Source organism: Petromyzon marinus, chromosome 34 (assembly GCF_048934315.1).
Source record: "Petromyzon marinus isolate PM22_M1 ecotype Great Lakes invasive population chromosome 34, UKy_Petmar_22M1.pri1.0, whole genome shotgun sequence".
Taxonomy (NCBI): domain Eukaryota; kingdom Metazoa; phylum Chordata; class Hyperoartia; order Petromyzontiformes; family Petromyzontidae; genus Petromyzon; species Petromyzon marinus.
The window spans coordinates 6,162,084-6,168,083 of NC_133700.1; the positions used below are offsets into that span (position 1 = coordinate 6,162,084).

General features: G+C 45.5%; 1 protein-coding gene across 1 annotated transcript in view; it reads right to left on the minus strand.

Moving 5' to 3' along the window:
• The window catches only part of LOC116948628 (transmembrane protein 198-like), a 43,449-nt gene extending 37,672 nt beyond the window's left edge, over window positions 1-5,777 (minus strand). The window contains exon 1 of the mRNA XM_076071663.1: window positions 5,511-5,777. The gene's annotated coding sequence lies outside the window, so the exon portion shown is untranslated. The remainder of the gene's footprint in view (window positions 1-5,510) is intronic.
• Between the last annotated feature and the right edge of the window lie 223 nt (window positions 5,778-6,000).

The window sequence follows — 6,000 nt, forward strand, 5'->3', positions numbered from 1 at the left end:
TAAATAAATTAAACTTGAAGTCCACATACACAGGTAATACAAGAAATTCACTCCACATACTGTACATGTAAGATATACAGATAGCACATAGGTAATACAGACACATACTTGCAAAGCCAGAACATGCAAGTAACATACATACACACATATACACCGGAATTAATATTGGAATGGCTAACAGAGGTAATACATTACAAATAAATGCATACCGGTAAAGAAACCACAGTTAGGTAACTCACACATTGCAATACATTACATATTGAATACAGGTAGGTGTTATAGATCCAATACACAGGTGACATGAACACATATATACAGGTAAATCTTATACACATGTAACCTGCATGCTCAAATAATAACACATACAGCATCGTAATAACAGTTACGGTATGTATTGTACCTACATACTTATTACAGGTGCTGTAATACAAGCACATACATAACAGGTAAAGCCAACACAATCAGGTTACACACCAATATTAGTCATCATCACATACCTGTAAAACCATACGGTTTACCTGTATTCTTGTACAGGGAAATTGAGTTTCCATGTCCACAAGGCAGTTTAAAAAATCAAATAAAAATTGCCCATTTGTCTATGTTTCTCCCTTGTGATGGGACTTTGTAGGGGTGAACGTTGAGATTTATAAGGGCATGGGGTGACCAATAAGGTCTGACTTGGCCTGTAATAAGGTAGGAACTGATAATGGTTTGACAGGTATGTCACCAGCCATAATCTATCCATTGCGGAATGCAGACTTTCCCAATGTGATGCCATCTCTAACAGACCGGTCTCTCTTTCATCCCTCCATCACCTGTGTGGTCGTCCTCTCAGACATGGTCTCTCCTTTGGCAGTCATTCCATCACCAGACTTGACCACGAGGCATAATCCCTTCTATTGATCTGTCTTGGCCAAACGCAGGTATTTTTTTGTCCTTACAGCCAACATGAAGACCTCTTCTGCATAGGTATAGCCAATGCACGGGTAACATACGGTACACACATCCGATTAGCACCATCAGCTATGTACGGCCCGAAAGAAGTTCAACGTTCGTACGTGCAACATCTACTGAATAGAAATTGTCAAAACACACAGGCGCAATAAACATACACCGGTAAAGCCAGCAGACACGGGTAGCAACAAACACCCTAACACCTATTGAACAAGTATGGTCAATTCTCTATGGCCAACACACAAGGTAACAAAAGGACACGCGTCCAGCCTACACACAGGACTGCATTGTAATGCAGAGACACAGCCAATACGCTCCCAGGTGCGGGTTCACGCCTTGAGCCAAGGTACACAGCACCTTATTGTCTATTCCACGCAGAAACAGAGAAAATAAACACACAACACAAGACAATCAACATTGGGGGTTCTCTACACAACAGCGTCTATAGAGTACTGACGTTTAGAAATGTTGTGTACTCCAAATGATCACACGCACACACACACCAAGACATCATTATTGTATGTGCTATACAAACAACTGTGCCCCAAACACAAACACAGAGGTAACGCAAGATAGTGTTCAATAACACACACATGTATTGGATAGCCAACACATAGGTAACATCCAGAATAGAGGAGCTTTTTCGGGATTAGATCGCGTACATATAAATGTGTCGTTAAACCCGCCACCACCCGACAGCCAATTGGTAAGGTTTGTCACGTAAACAGAACCCTGACAATTCGTTACTAGTACAGCATATCGGTGTGTTGGATAGTAAATTCACAATATTTACAATCCGCGTACGACGTTTCACCAGTAATTACAACTAACATCATCAGGCCTTTGTGAATGTTGTGGATTTGCTCTCCAACACAACCGTTGTGCTATACTATTAACTCACCCGCGGCTATTTCTTCTTCCTATTATCCGCGACAATCCGCGATTTTACCCATAATGTACGAGTCGCGGTTTTATTCGAGGATAAGAGGGAGTTGCGCGGTAAATTCATCCTATTATCATCCGCGATTCCCACCCCCCCTTGATTATAGGATCCGCGATGTTGTTCCCTCGACCTATTGAACGCGGATTAGAGGAGTTATTGTGTAGTGTACATACACAGCACGAACACACACAGCACTTGCACAGTGTGCACACAGTGCATACACACAGAGTACGTACACAGTACCTACAGCGTGCACACACAGCACCTACAGTGCATACACACAGAGTACGTACACAGCACCTACCGTGTGTACGCACAGTACCTACCGTGTGTACGCACAGTACCTACAGTGTGTACGCACAGTACCTACAGCGTGCACACACAGCACCTACAGTGTGTACGCACAGTACCTACCGTGTGTACGCACAGTACCTACAGCGTGTACGCACAGTACCTACAGCGTACACACACAGCACCTACAGTGTGTACGCACAGTACCTACCGTGTGTACGCACAGCACCTACAGTGTGTACGCACAGTACCTACAGTGCATACACACAGTACGTGCACAGCACCTACAGTGTGTACGCACAGTACCTACAGTGTGTACGCACAGTACCTACAGTGTGTACGCACAGCACCTACAGTGTGTACGCACAGTACATACAGTACCTACAGTGTGTATACACAGTACATACAGTGCCTACAGTGTGTACGCACAGTACCTACAGTGTGTACGCACAGTACCTACAGTGTACGCACAGTACCTACAGTGTACGCACAGTACCTACAGTGTGTACGCGCAGTACCTACAGTGTGTACGCGCCGTACACAGTGTGTACGCACAGTACATACAGTGTGTCCACACAGCACCTACAGTGTGTACACAGTACCTACAGTGTACACACACAGTACATACAGTGTGTACACACAGTACATGCAGTGTGTACACACAGTACATACAGTGTGCACACACAGTACATACAGTGTGTATACACAGTACATATAGTACCTACAGTGTGTACACACAGTACACACACGCGAGTCTTTGTGTACGCACTATGTAGTAGTGTATATACAGTACCTGTCACCTGTACACAAGTGAGTGCTGTGTATTCATTAATCCATTGACATCCATAGCGTTACATTTGTGTTGCCTGTGTGCGTGTGTATATATAATCGATATATCTATAGATATTTCGATTTAAAGCTTTCGTGACTGCAAGGATTAATCTTCTTTGGTTCTTTCGGTAAAGTCACGGCCTTCATCAGGTGAAGGGGACGAGACTGTCCTCCAGACAGTCTCGTCCCCTTCACCTGATGAAGGCCGCTTGTGTTGTGGCCGAAACGTCGTGAGAATATTATTGTGTTATTTTATTTTATCAATTTATTATTTTATTCTCATTCTACGTGACTTTACAGAAAGAACCAAAGAAGATCTATAGATATATCATCTATATATTTATAGATATGTAATCTAGTGATGGAAAAAAGTATTTGATCCCCTGCTGATTTTGTACGTTTGCCCACTGACAAATAAATTATCAGTCTATAATTTTAATGGTAGGTTTTAATTTGAACATTGAGGAGACAGAATAACAAAAAAATCCAGAAAAACGCATGTCAAAAATGTTATAAATTGATTTGCATTTTAATGAGGGAAATAAGTATTTGACCCCTCTGCAAAACATGACTTGGTACTTGGTGGCAAAACCCTTGTTGGCAATCACAGAGGTCAGACGTTTGCACACATCTTAGGAGGGATTTTGTCCCACTCCTCTTTCCAGATCTTCTCTAAGTCATTACGGTTTCAAGGCTGACGTTTGGCAACTCGAACCTTCAGCTCCCTCCACAGATTTTCTATGGGATTAAGGTCTAGAGACTGGCTAGGCCACTCCAGGACCTGAATGTGCTTCTTCTTGAGCCACTCCTTTGTTGCCTTGGCCGTGTGTTTTGGGTCATTGTCATGCTGGAATACCCATCCACGACCCATTTTCAATGCCCTGGCTGAGGGAAGGAGGTTCTCACCCAAGATTTGACGGTACATGGCCCCGTCCATCGTCCCTTTGATGCGGTGAAGTTGTCCTGTCCCCTTAGCAGAAAAACACCCCCAAAGCATGTTTCCACCTCCATGTTTGACGGTGGGGATGGTGTTCTTGGGGTCATAGGCAGCATTGCTCCTCCTCCAAACACGGCGAGTTGAGTTGGTGCCAAAGAGCTCAATTTTGGTCTCATCTGACCACAACACTTTCACCCAATTGTCCTCTTAATCATTCAGATGTTTATTGGCAAACTTCAGACAGGCATGTATATGTGCTTTCTTGAGCAGGGGGACCTTGCGGGCGCTGCAGGATTTCAGTCCTTCACGGCGTAGTGTGTTACCAATTGTTTTCTTGGTGACTATGGTCCCAGCTGCCTTGAGATCATTGACAAGATCCTCCCGTGTAGTTCTGGGCTGATTCCTCACCGTTCTCATGATCATTGCAACTCCACGAGGTGAGATCTTGCATGGAGCCCCAGGCCGAGGGAGATTGACAGTTCTTTTGTGTTTCTTCCAAATGCGAATAATCGCATCAACTGTTGTCACCTTCTCACCAAGCTGTTTGGCAATGGTCTTGTAGCCCATTCCAGCCTTGTGTAGGTCTACAATCTTGTCCCTGACATCCTTGGAGAGCTCTTTGCTCTTGGCCATGGTGGAGAGTTTGGAATCTGATTGATTGCTTCTGTGGACAGGTGTCTTTTATACAGGTAACAAGCTGAGATTAGGAGCACTCCCTTTAAGAGTGTGCTCCTAATCTCAGCTCGTTACCTGTATAAAAGACACCTGGGAGCCAGAAATCTTTCTGATTGAGAGGGGGTCAAATACTTATTTCCCTCCTTAAAATGCAAATCAATTTATAACATTTTTGACATGCGTTTTTCTGGATTTTCTTGTCATTCTGTCTCTCACTGTTCAAATAAACCTACCATTAAAATTATAGACTGATCATTTCTTTGTCAGTGGGCAAACGTACAAAATCAGCAGGGGATCAAATACTTTTTTCCCTCACTGTACATAGCTACAATCCAACTTAATCGGTATAATTTACACACATGTAACACAAACATTACTGTGATGTATAACGGTCCTGCATTGTATTGAGTATATTGCATGCACGTTTGACCTACACACGCATAAGTAACATACGGTAGAGTTATAACTTACACACAGGTAACGCATATACATTGTTAATGTATCAATACCGTAGAGTATTGGTTATCGATGCAAGCGTTGCAACGACGTACACACACAGGTAACACAATGACACAGAGACAATCCACGCACAGATTTAACATGCTACACAAATGCCAAGTGCTGTACAACATTTTACACACGCGTGCTATACATACAGGCCAGCAGTGGATTGATGACTGATTATGGTCATTTAGTCATTGCCAAACACGGCAAACACACAACTAGATTTGCCATACAGCACTAACAAGGATACTAAATCCATAACGTAACATAAAAACACAACTTGTAGCCCCCTGCACTGTATTGTGTACACAGTACATAAACGCTTCATAGAAGTCAACCTTTGCACAGCAACGCGACGAGTTCGCCTCGACTCACCTGGGCAGGGCTCTCGAAGCCTTGCATCCTTCCACGGCGACGTCGGGAGTCGAACCACAGCCTTCAGTGGACCGGTGAGCGACAACAATGGGGAGGGAGCTCTGCTGTTGATGCTGGAGGCGATGAGGGTAGGGGGGGGAGAGAGAGAGGCTTTCCTAGACAGAGCAACGCGTGCGGAGCGAGCGTCGCTCTGTCCACCTCGAAGCCCCTCGCAGTCTCCCCCCTCACTCCGTCGCCTCCCTCCTTACGTCTCTCTGTCGCCTCCCCTTCTCCTCGCTGAGTCCCGCCCCCTGGCTCTCTTGTCCCGCCCCCTGGCTCCCCTGGCCCTCCCCCTGGCTAACCCTGTGCCGCGCCCCCTGGCTCCCCCGTCCCTCCCCCTGGCTCCCCCGTCCCTCCCCCCTGGCTCCCCCGTCCCTCCCCCCTGGCTCCACCGTCCCTCCCCCCTGGCTCCCCTGGCCCTCCCCCTGGCTAACCCTGTGCCGCGCCCCCT